Here is a 12,290-nt window from a genome sequence, read left to right on the forward strand (position 1 = left end):
AGAGACAGTCAACGAGAGAGGGAACACAGGCAGGGGGAGTGGGAGAGGAAGAAGCAGGCTCCCAGCGGAGGAGCCTGATGTGGGGCTCGATCCCAGGTCATGCCCTGATCCGAAGGCAGACGCTTAACGACTTAACGACTGAGCCACCCAGGCGCCCCTATGTTCTTGTCCTTCTTAATGTTAAGTGGTAAAACTGCATTCTCTTGAAGTATTTTTATGCTCCCTGCTGGCTGGCTGGTCCCTTCCCTCCCTCCGTTGGTCCCCTGCCTTTCCACATCAAATCCTTGATTTAACAACCCCGGGCCTCAAGGTTCCGGGGGGCTAGATGCCCCTCCAACTCCCATCACAAGGAGCCATCCATGAAGACTACAGGTGAAACTGCAGAGTCCGGATCCTGGAGAAGAGCGGGCTGGAGAGGGATGTATGTGCTGCTTTCAAATAACTGTGAAAGGAGTAGACGTACTCACTCTTGACCTAGAGGAAAGAACATGAACTTAGAACTACTGCCCAAGGGTGATGACGACAAGGAAGCACACACTGATTTTTCAAAGGATCAGCGCCATTGGGGGGTGGGTTGGCTGGTGAAGGAGTGACTGTCCCAGCCGCACACGTGATGTAGCGGGACCTTGAATCTTGCGTTGGTTGGGAGGGGGCTGAGGCTTCCAAGAAGGCTCTTTTGGCTGTACTTTTGAGTTCTGTTTTCAGAAAGGTGACATTGTGCAGTAGATCCTTTTACCCTTTCTTCTAACATACTGTGCCCCCCGACATAGGCCGAGCACAGGACCTGTCAAACTAAATCAGCCCAACTGCACACTGGTTGGTTTGGAGATAGGCACGTGACTCCGAGTGACCCAATCAGAGTGTCTATCTCTAGGTGGGTTTTTGTTGCTGTTGCTGCTGTTGTTTTTGGGAGAAAGAGAGCGAGAGAGCGTGCACACAAGCAGTGGGGAGGGGCAGAGGGAGAAGCGGACTCCCAACTGAGCAGGGAGCCCATGGGACTCAATCCCAGGACCTTGGGATCATGACCCAGGCGAAAGCAGATGCTTAACCGACTGAGCCACCCAGGCGCCCTTCTATCTTGAGTTATCTGGGAAGAGTCCTTTTCTCTTTCTGTTTAGAAACATTATATATATATATATATATATATGTAATTTTTTTAAAGTTTTATTTATTTATTTGAGAGAGAGCGAGAGAGAGCAGGAGTGAGTGGGGGAGGGGCAGAGGAAGAAGGAGAGAGAGAATCCCAAGCAGACTTCACGCTGAGGGGGAGCCAGATATGGGTTCCATCCCATGACCCTGTGATCATAACCAGAGCGGAAACCAAGAGTCCCGTGCTTAACCAACTGAGTCACACAGGTGCCCCCAAAAGTGCCCTTTTGCATTAGCCAGTCAGACTTCGGTCTGTCACTTTTAACCAAAAGGGGTTTTGACTGATGCAATTGTTACTGTACAAAATATTTTACATCGCTGGCCAATTTTTCAAAATTCTTATTCCTTTCAGAAAGAAAAGGCAGCACCCATTTCTAGCTGAACTAAAAATCACTGTAGTCTCCCACACTATTAAGCTGGCCTGAGGATAGTTCGTAGATGTTTCCCTGTGCCTTTGTACAAAGCCCAGCGCTATCAGCACACTCGTCTTCTCCGCTAGGATGACTCATTCAAAACACATCACGGGAGATTTCCCCTCCCAAACCTGCTCCTCCCCTAGTCTTTCCCATCCCACAAAATGCCTCCTTCATCCATTCACCTGGGTTCTAAGTGAAACGCTTAGGAGGCAGACTTCCTTGTACCCCTTTGCTCCCCCGTATCTAATCCACCAGCAAGTCCTGTATCTCCCTCCAGCACTTCTGTCCATCTGCACTTCCTGTCATCTCCTGCTTGGACTCTTGCAGTAGTCTCCTAACTGACTCCCTACTTCCACTTTTTTTTTTTTTTTAGATTTTATTTATTTATTTGAAAGAGAGAGAGAGGAGAGGTGAAGGACAGAGGGAGAAGCAGACTCCCCGCTGAGCAGAGACTCTAGGATCATGATCTGAGCCAAAGGCAGACACTTAACTGACTGAGCCACCCAGGCGCCCTCCCTACTTCCACTTCTTGTCCCTCTCCGGTCCCTTCTTTACACAGAAGTCCAAATGAGCTTTTCTTTTATTTTTAAAATATTTTTATTTTTTAAGTAATCTCTACATCCAACATGGGGCTTGAACTCACAACTGAGATCAAGAGTCGCACACTCCACCGACTGAGCCAGCCAGGTGCCCCCCACCCCACAAGTGAGCTTTTCATAACATGAATCAAATCCTGTCATTTCCTTGCTTGAAATCATTGATGGCTTTCCACTGCATGCAGAATAAAATACAGAGGACTGCCGTGGGCCAGAAGGTCCCACATGCCTGAACTGGCCCCTGCACCCCTCTCCTGCTCCCCCATCCTCAGCTCTTGTCACTCTGACCCTGCTTGCTATGCTCCAGTCACTCTAGTCTTTCTATTCCTTGTTTCTGCCTCGGGGCTCTTCGTCCTCCTGGAATACCTTCGTCCAAATCTTTGGGTGGCAAGCTCCTTAACCTTCAGGGCTCAAATATCACCTCAGAGGTGCCGTTGAATGTGATATCGTAGTATTTGCTACTACCTATAGTATTTACTACGATTTACTATCTAAAATTATCGTGCTTATGCAAGTGGCATTTGTTTCTTTCCCATCATTAGTATGTACATTCAGGGGCCAGGCCAACAGGCGCTCAACAAACCCTTAGTGAATGAACGGAAGGATCACAGAGGAGCAACCCCCCCGTGCAGCCGAGTAGGAATAGGTACCCCTGCTGCTGGTCTGATTTGCAGATCCAGGTCCAGAGCCTTTTAGAAAGTTCTTTGGAGGGGCGCCTGGGTGGCACAGCGGTTAAGCATCTGCCTTCGGCTCAGGGTGTGATCCCGGCTTTATGGGATCGAGCCCCACATCAGGCTCCTCCGCTGTGAGCCTGCTTCTCCCTCTCCCACTCCCCCTGCTTGTGTTCCCTCTCTCGCTGGCTGTCTCTATCTCTGTCGAATAAATAAATAAAATCTTAAAAAAAAAAAAAAGTTCTTTGGAGTCTTTCCAAGGTCTTGTCACTCAGTGTGTGTCATGCCTCAGGTGGCTTCCTGTCTAGTTGGTGAGTAGTGTTCCTGCCAAAAGCCGATGAGAAAACATGGAGAGTGCGGGGTGGCCACTGGTTTTACAAGCATCACCGTGGGGAGTGTTACAATGCGGATTCCTGGGCCCAGCGAACTGGACTGTGAAGAAAGGTAAGGAAGGGGCAACTGACTCATCCAGGTTGGCCGGGGACATCCCCAGTTTTGGCGCTGAAGGTCCCTCACTCTGAAAACCCCTCAGCGCCTGGCAAACCAGGCGGCTTAGTCACCTTAAACGTGGCGTTCAGAGAGAGGCAAAGAGCATCGGAAGAAGTAGTTTGAAATGGTTTCTTGGAGTTGCTGAGGTAGAATCGTTTCCTATCCTAGGCTTTGGGTTTTGGCTGTCCCCTCAACCCGGCGTTTGAGTAAGTCCTGGTTCTCCAGGCACCAAGCCCGGACAGAAAGGAAAGGAAACCGTTGTCTCTTGAGCACCTGCAGAGAGCCCGCGGCAGCTCTAGGGCCTGTATTACCTAATGGATTCCTTGGCAGTGTTTTTACTGCTCCCATTCTAGAAGCAGGACACTGAGGCTCATGAGGTTATGTAATTGCCTGAGCTCAGGCATCTACCTAACAGAGGACACGGGAGTACCAGGTCTCACTGACACAGAAGCCCAGGCCCTTTCTAGGTGTTTTGGTTTGTGTATGGGGGCGTGTGTCTCAGAGATGTGGCTGGGACCTCGGTTTGGCAGTTGTCCCTCAATCCTCAGGGATGGGGCTCTCCTGGGATCTAGGGAAGACCTGAAGGACTGGACAGTGAAATAGTTGAGGAAGAGGCACCAACGTGGGGAGATTCTTTGGGCTGGCTCTGGCCTGGCTGCGCATGTGGCTGTCTACCACGAGGTGGCGCTGTGGCCCTGCCTTAGAAGGCTCCCCGCAGCACCACCGCTGGTACACAGCCAGCCTCAGGACCAGCCACTGAGCCTTATTTAATCTGCAGTCTGCAGGCAACCTGGGGCCTGTCCGTAGCTTTCTTTCCACCTTGCCCGGACTCTGGCAGGCCAAGAAGAGAGGGGAGAGAAGGTCAGGAGGTTGGTCAGGAGAGGAGGGGGCTTGGGCCAAAGCAGTCTTGGCAGTGAGGGTGACCGATGAGCACAGCTGTCAGGAGGAGGGGTAGAGACTGCTGTTACTGGAACTAATGGGTTTATAACACCGGCCTGAATCATCTCCCAGTGTGCACAAAACACATCAGGACAAGTGGACTTGCTCCCCCACGGTGGGAGTGGGGGTGGCGCTTGGGCAGAGAAGAGGCACATTTTCTGTCCTACAGATTATTTTGGCCAAGGAAAGTCCTCAGCTGGAAGGACTGGGAGATAGAGATGGCCTGGGTGCCCCCAAACTGGGAGCCTTCTCGACAAGTCATTTGCCTGTCTGCCCCCTGCTGACCACAGAACATCTTCAGTGGGGGCCATAGAGAAGGTCCCCATCTGTCCTCCAGGAGCCTTTGCCATTGGGGAAAATGGCTTCAGGGACGCTGGCCCTTTGAGGACCCTCATCACCTATTTTGTATGTAAGGACTCAGGCCTTCTAGATACTCATCAAAAATCATTACCACAACAAACTTTCACTCTTTTTCAAAGCCCACGCCAGCGCCAGGTGGTGACTTGCTGTCTTTCAACTGCCCAACAGCGGGCTTGGCCTGTATGTTGATGTCAGCATGTGACATGGTATCTGCACTGAGAGGCCACAAATGCGTCCTCGGTGCCTTGGCACGGGGGAGTTGAGCAAAGCTCACCCGAGGGCAAGAGCAGAGCCTCACTGTGGTGAATGGGGGGGCATCAGGAGGGCTTCAGGAAAGAGGAGTGCTTGGCGGTGAGACAGAAGCAGAGAGTGGGGGCTGCTGGATACAAATGTAATCAGTTTTACAATTTCGCCTTTCCCTGGTCTCTGGGCTGAGTGCTGTGACAGGAATTCCCCTTAGGAATTTTCTTTTATGTTAAATGTTCATTCACTAACGCTTCACATGGAATCAATTAAAATATTTTGTTTCATTTATATTTATAGTATCATTCCCCCCTCCCCTTTTTAATATGGTGGGTAATATACTCACAAGTTCAAAATTCAGAAGGTCCAAAATAAGTAACCTTTTCCTGTTTAATATAGAAACAAATAGCCTGATGTTCCCAACAGAAAATCAGCAAGGACATTAAAAGACAATTCATGGAAAAAGTGTGTTAAGGTGTCAACCTTATCGTCACAAAAACTCTTCCCCCAGCTCTGCTTGCCTTTGATTTCGAGATCTTTCTGATCTACAGAAGTTTCAACTTTTTGTCAGGCCATGTCTTTCCCTGTCTGATCGATTCTGTGCATGGAAAGTCTGTGCCCATCCTGAGATGAGTTAGACAGTCTTTTTCTTGGCTCGTGGTTTGCTCTCTGACCCCCTCAGAGATGTTTCTTTTAGATTATGAGGCAGAGCCGAGGGCTGGCGTGGCTGCCTGAGGGTGGGGCCTTTTGAGGGCAATTGGCCTCAGACCCCAGCCCTGGATCTGAACCGACTGTCATCTCCCCATGAGGCGGTTTTCCATGGTGGGACAAGAAGGCTGCAAGGAACCAGCCTCTGGAAGTGGATCTTCCTGGTGGAGAAGGGGGCCTAGAGCTGACCTGCCATGGGGACTTGGGACAGGGCAGACTCTGGGCACTGTCTGAACGCCCTTGTCAGCTGGTCCTTGGGCACAGGGGAGCTGAATGTGGGCAGTTCTGAAGGATGGCCTATGACAAGGAGTCCTGCCCATCAGGCTGCAGGGCAGAGCTGGAATCCGGGCCCTGGAGACTCGGGAACCAGGGAGGCCATAGCCTGAGAACCCTGAACAGGGACCAAGGTGGGCCCTAGGCAGCAGGGTGGGGTGGGCCGTCTGGGGGATGGAGGAGCCCAGTGAATCAGGACAGGCGTCGGTCAGGGTTGCCCTGGTAGCCTGCCTGCCCCTGTGGCATTTCAGAAAACGGAGCCAGAGCAGCTGAAATGATCCGTGTAGTAATGTGCGTGTGAATCCTTAGGAAACAGAAGCACTGTGGGCATATGTCAGGCCCTGAGCCAACTGCAGGGCTGCCATTGGCGCTTCCCAGCAGGAAGATGTACCTGCCCCCTCCCCCCCCTCATACCCTCTCCCTGGATGTTGGAGAGGGCCTTCTCAACCGTGTTCATAAGGGGGCCCCTCTCATTTCCCGGGGCACCCTAGTCTGAGCACTGAGGAAGGGACACAGCTCTTGGCTGGGAGGCAGGAGACCAAATGTTACCTTCAAGCCATCCCCGGTCATGTGACTTCAGATGGCATTCGGCTCTTTCTTTGGGCATCAGTTTCCTCGTCTGTAAAATGGGATGGTGATCTTGCTCCAACCTGCAAACCAAATGGCCAAATGAGGGAATAGGTGGGACACCATTCTGGAAAAAGGAAAGGGAATCATTTGAGTGCAAGATTCCCAAGTGGTTTCACCCAAGGCCCCCCGGAACACCGCTCCACAGCTGGGCTGTCTCTCCCCAGGACTCCAGCAGGTGGCAGCATCGCCCTCCCGAGTGCAAATCCCTTCTCTCCTCCCCCTTCGCCACCCTCTACACCCCTACCTCCCTGACACCATGTGTAGGACCTTGGACCTCACTCAATTCACACCCCATAGTTCCCCCCTCCTGGGGGGGTGGGGAGGAGGGATCTGAGCGGCCTCTGAGACAGCGGCCAGGGCTGGGAGCCCAAATGCCCTGGACGGGAAGGGCCTGGAAAGAGAATTAGGACCTTGTTCTTTCCCTCAAAAAAGCACAGGCAAGCCAGGAGGAGGGGAGTTGTTGTGCCTGAGCCCAAGAAAGCTGATGTGTGCACTTGGGTGGAAGGGCGACCTTGTCCTGCTCTGCCATGACCCCGTCCCACACTGCCTGGACGAGGCAACTTAGGGTCCAGAGGCCAGGACTTGTCCTCTGCCCGGGTCATTGTCTTTAGCTGGAAAGGCCAGCTGGCATTTCGGCGGGGGAAGAGGTGGGCGGGTCCTCTATTTTTGTGTGTGCAACAAGGTTGAAAATTTAACTCACACTTCAGTTCATCTGTGTAGAAAAGAAGTAATTTATTTATTCATCTCTAATGAATCTGGCCTTTCTCCCAACTCCTACCTGATGATTAGTGAGAAAACCAACGAAATAGTTAACTTGATTTTAACCAGGGCCTGATGGGTTAGCTTGTCCTGTTCAGTGATGGTTTGTTTCCCTTGGATGAAGGGCTCAGCTCTCAGACCACCCTCCCTAGCTTCTCCCACTAAGATGGTGTCAAGGTGTATGGATACACAAGGCCAGCTTATGTGACGCTGGGTGGCAGCGAGGAGTTGCCTGTGGTGTGACAACCTCTGGGTTCCCAGCAAGGTCTCTTGTCCCCGGCCAACCAAGCCAGTTTCATGTAACTCCTGCTCTGGTCCCTCTTCGTCTGCCCAGGGCCCCAGCATGTCCCCGGCTGGCCAGCCTGTTGCACCTGGTTCATCACTGCCTCCTGGAGGCCTCCCAACGGTCCAGGAGCGCCACCTCTCCTCCTGTGGTGTCTCCTCGTTGTGCCGCTGGGGTCCTGGCTGGCCTGCTGGCTCACAGCTTGGCCTCCAGGCCTGTGGCAACTGAAGTTAGCCTGGGAACCCAACCAATGAGGCTCCTTTCTCTGCTTTCCCCCAGGAGCCCTGGTGTCAGAGGCAGAGGCCGGGCAGGTTCAGAGCAGCCTGGATGTTGTTCCCCCCAGAGTTCCAAAGGGAGACTAGGACAGGGGACCTCCCCGGGGTTCCTTCTCTGGAGCAGAGCCAGATGGGACTGCTTGGTTTTCTTCCCAGCCCCTTCCTGCTGTCCCCAGGGCAGGACAGAGAGGACCAAAGCCCTTTCTGCTCTGGCCTGGGCAGCTGTTACGTAAGACACCATGGTCACACCCAAGAAGAGAGATGAAGGAAGGCATCCAGAAACTACGCTCTTCAAAGAATAGCCTGGTTCTGAAGAACTTTTGACCTAACATAATCTTATTTTGCATGTCAGATGCCAAACATTACAGCATTTTTCTTCTTTTCTGTTCATTCTGTCTACAACAAACCTTCATCCTTGTCTCTCTTCAGGCAGAGATGGTTGCCTCAGTCCAAGGAAGAGGACGGTCACGAACTCCTGAGGGCAAGAAAGAAAAGCACATTCATCCATTTTCAAATATCCTTTTATGCTTGAAAATTTACTCACCCTGGACGATGGAAGCAAAGGAAACGTGACAGGTAAAATGTAAAGGCTTTCTCCACAGGCAGAATCTACTATCTTGCCCCTGTTAGATGCTGTCCTTCCTGAGACGATACATAGGGAGTCAGAAGTAGATGCCACTCAGCGAAAAGTGGCTGGCACCGTGGAAAGATGGCCCAGCCCCATGGGAATCCTTCCTGAGCTCCCAGCCCAGCCAAGACCACGGCCGGCATAGGATGAGAGGAAGGCTCTGATTGGGGGGCTTCTCTCCAGGCTCCTCATATGCCCTCTCCTATTGGAGGATAGAAGATGCAGGCAATTCAAGCTAACTGGGAGCTGGGGAAAAGGGGGTGGGTGGTGGGGATAAGTCACCGTTCCCCTTCAGTGCTTGGGCAGGCAGACCGTGGTGCCAGCCTTCATCTCTCACACAGCTTACTCAGGAAGGCGGGGCGGGGGGGGGGGTCTAACTGGGAGGGGCTAAGAGGCCACACCCACAGGTACTCGCTGGCACCTGTGGCTGGACACGTGCTCAGCTGCTCACAGTCGCACGTGTTTCCACGTGAATACCCGTAGAACTCTTAGAGTAGTGCCTGACGCAGTAAGCACGCAGTAAATGCCAGTTGTCATCATCACTGGGTGCACCAAAAGTTGTCTTAAACACACACACAGAGACACAGGCACCCAAATGTGTACCTTCTCATACTCAAAGACGTCTAGATGCCCATAAACCCTTACATGAGAGCACTTGAATCTACTCTTGCACACGTGGTACGGTCATACATGGTAATGCTGATGAACACCTATTGGAAGTTTACACCTATTGGAAATTTACTACCTATTGGAAATTTACTACCTCTTGGAAATTTACTACCTATTGGAAGTTTACACCTATTGGAAATTTACTACCTTTCGGAAATTTACTACCTGTTGGAAATTTGGTAGGCATTGTTCTAGCACTATACAAGAGGGTTCAAGCAATGGAATCCCTACAACAACTTCGTGAATTAGTATTGTTATTTATCCCAATGAACAGATGGGTGATTTGGGTCACATAGAGGTGACAGCTCAAGGTCATACGGCTAGTAATTGGCTAACTTGGGATTCAAGCCTAGGCAGTCTGGCCTCAGAGCCTGCACACATAGCCGCCTGCTATTCTGCCATCTTTCACGCAGATGCCCCAGGCTCAATCACAGACCTTCCCACAGATGTGAAGAAACCTCCACATATAGGTAGATGCACTTCCATAGTCATAAGACACATCACAAGGCATGGGATCCCAGCAACATGCATGCTGAACCATGGCTCTGCACCTTGCAGGACCTTCTAGCCTTCTGAATCAGTGGCCTAATATGATTGTTCTCAGGGAGTGAGCTTTCAAATGGCTCCAATAGTGAACCTGCTCTAGTGGATGTTGGGTTCACAGACCCCACATTCGGGGGGCTCAGCATGGTTTGGGGGAGGAGGCCAGACTTGCCTTCACCTCCAAGGGCTAAATCACATTTTGGCCTTCCCTGAGATCTCAGAACCCCTGGCCTCCTTCCACCCCCTTGTCCTTTGCAAGTGTGGGATACTTCCCTGGACCATGGTCTTAATTCCTCTGTGCTTGCCCAAGCCTGGCTCTTGTTCTTCACCTCCATCCCAGAGGCAGGTGTCCCTCTACTGGAGGCTTTGAGGTGGGCCCAACTGGGAAGTCCCCTGGGCTTCCTGGGCCTGGGGGAGAGCTCTCTGCAAAGGGGAGGGCAAGGACGCTCAACCAAGCCCCAGGGGCTGCCTTGATGGCTTTCCTTGGCCCCTTGCTGATGTGGACACTGTGCTGGATGTGGGGTTTGGTCCAGGACCAGGCTTGGGCAGGGGGTGAGCAATCATTGTCCCAGAATGTAAGAGTAACCTGGGGGCTTTAAGTATCTAGTCCAGCCCCCTCATTTTATAGACCAGAAACAGTCTCTGAGGTGGGAAGGGATGTGCCTGAGGTCACCCTACAAATCATCAACCTCAAGTCTTTTTTTTTTTTTTAAGATTTTATTTATTTATTCGACAGAGATAGAGACAGCCAGCGAGAGAGGGAACACAAGCAGGGGGAGTGGGAGAGGAAGAAGCAGGCTCATGGCGGAAGAGCCTGATGTGGGGCTCGATCCCATAACGCCGGGATCACACCCTGAGCCGAAGGCAGACGCTCAACCGCTGTGCCACCCAGGCGCCCCCAACCTCAAGTCTTAACTTCAAGTCCAATGTTCAACGTGTCATACGATGAGGCGCCATAGGGGGGAAGATAAGGTTTCCTAAGCATACAAGAAATCCAGGACAAACCAGAGTCACTGGCATCTAAAGTCACAATTCCTTGTTTTGGGTGGCTAACTACAGTTTTAATCTGGACCCAAGAAGACCTTTAAAAAATATTTTGGCTGTTGCATGGGAGACACCTCTGTTCCTGGCCAGGGCACCGGCTCTGAGCCCCATGAAGATTTCTGGCCTGAAGAGATCTGAATACTTCTTAACGCAGCTGCATTTAACTGAGAAACAACCCTCACGGAAGTCTGCATTTCCCCATCTTTCTCCTGGACTGTTTCTCTGTTGGTAGCCATTAACCTTAGCACTTTCTGTGTGTCAGGCTCTGTTCGTAGCACTTTCCCTGTGTTACTCATTAAATCCTCCCAATAGCCCAGGGGGGCAGGCACTATCACCATCACCATCATCACCACCACCATCATCATCACCATCACCACCATCATCATCATCATCCCCATATTACTGATTAGGAGACAGAGGTCAAAGGGATTATGTGATTTGCCTGACGCCTCCAGGTTAGAAAGGGATAGAGTGAGGACTCAAAACCAGGCAATGCCCCCTCCACACCGGAGCTGTGAGCCTGGTCCTCCAGCATAATGGTCAGCCATCCTCCCCAACTGTACCCTTAGAAAGTTCTGAGAGAGTCTCACGCCCAGGGATCCCCTACACCAATAAGGAGAGCCTAGGCAGGTAGAGAGCTGAACCCAGACCTCAGACATGTATAGTCTTGGGACCAGGTCATCTACTGCACAGCCCTGCAGAATCGAGACACAGGTGTGATCCTGGCGCCGCACACGGCTGGCTCTCCTGGCCTTCAAGAAGATCCTCTTCAACTCAACCTCTTTGTCCCCTCATCTCTTCTCCCCACTTGGCACTTTTAACGAAAACGTGGACAGATCTTTTCCTCCTTAATTTTGCAAAGAAAAGATGAGGGTTTTTCAGATATAATTCTTGGAAAGAAACTATGGGGGAAAGGAAGCACATTCACAACTGTAAAAATGATTGGATGTAGAAAGCATGAGTCTCAGGTGCTCATTAGTAGCAAACTCTGACTCAGTTTGACTCTAGATCCCTCCTGGCCTAGCACCAGGCCCTGGGCCTGGACCTGGGGGCCTGGGAAGGCGGGGATGCTCTCCAGAACAAGTCAGGTTTCAGGATGACTCCGGGGATGGGTTTAGCTCTCTGGTGTTCCCGCACCTGGTCCCAGGCCAGGCCAGGCCATTTAAGTTTGGCCAGTGGAGCAGTGATTGGCTCTGCAGATGGGGCAGGTGGGCTTCTCAGCAGCCCTCCCCAGCCCACCTCAACCCCCATGCTCCTCTCTGGTCTTTTCTGGGGTGCTTGCTCAGGTGTTCCTTCCGGCCCAGTTAAGTGTCCAAGTTCCCTTGCGGCTATTGAAGTACCTCTAGCCACCCCCCTTGGTCAGGCACCTGTTATATTGGTTCTAGTGATATCCACTCCTGGGGGAAGGGTATAAGGGAGGCCCACAAACCATATGTCTAAATACTTAAAAGTTATAAGTCAAGCTAACAAACTATTCATTAAAGTATGTTCTCTTCAACCTTGATGAGTTTACCTTCAAAGTGATAAAATTGAGACTACATATATAGTTATGATTTTTATATGACCGGAAGTTTGCAAAATATTGAAGACAACTGAATTGAATTATTATTGAGTA

This window comes from Ursus americanus, chromosome 7 (assembly GCF_024610735.1).
Source record: "Ursus americanus isolate L20-20 chromosome 7, mUrsAme1.1.p, whole genome shotgun sequence".
Classification (NCBI taxonomy): domain Eukaryota; kingdom Metazoa; phylum Chordata; class Mammalia; order Carnivora; family Ursidae; genus Ursus; species Ursus americanus.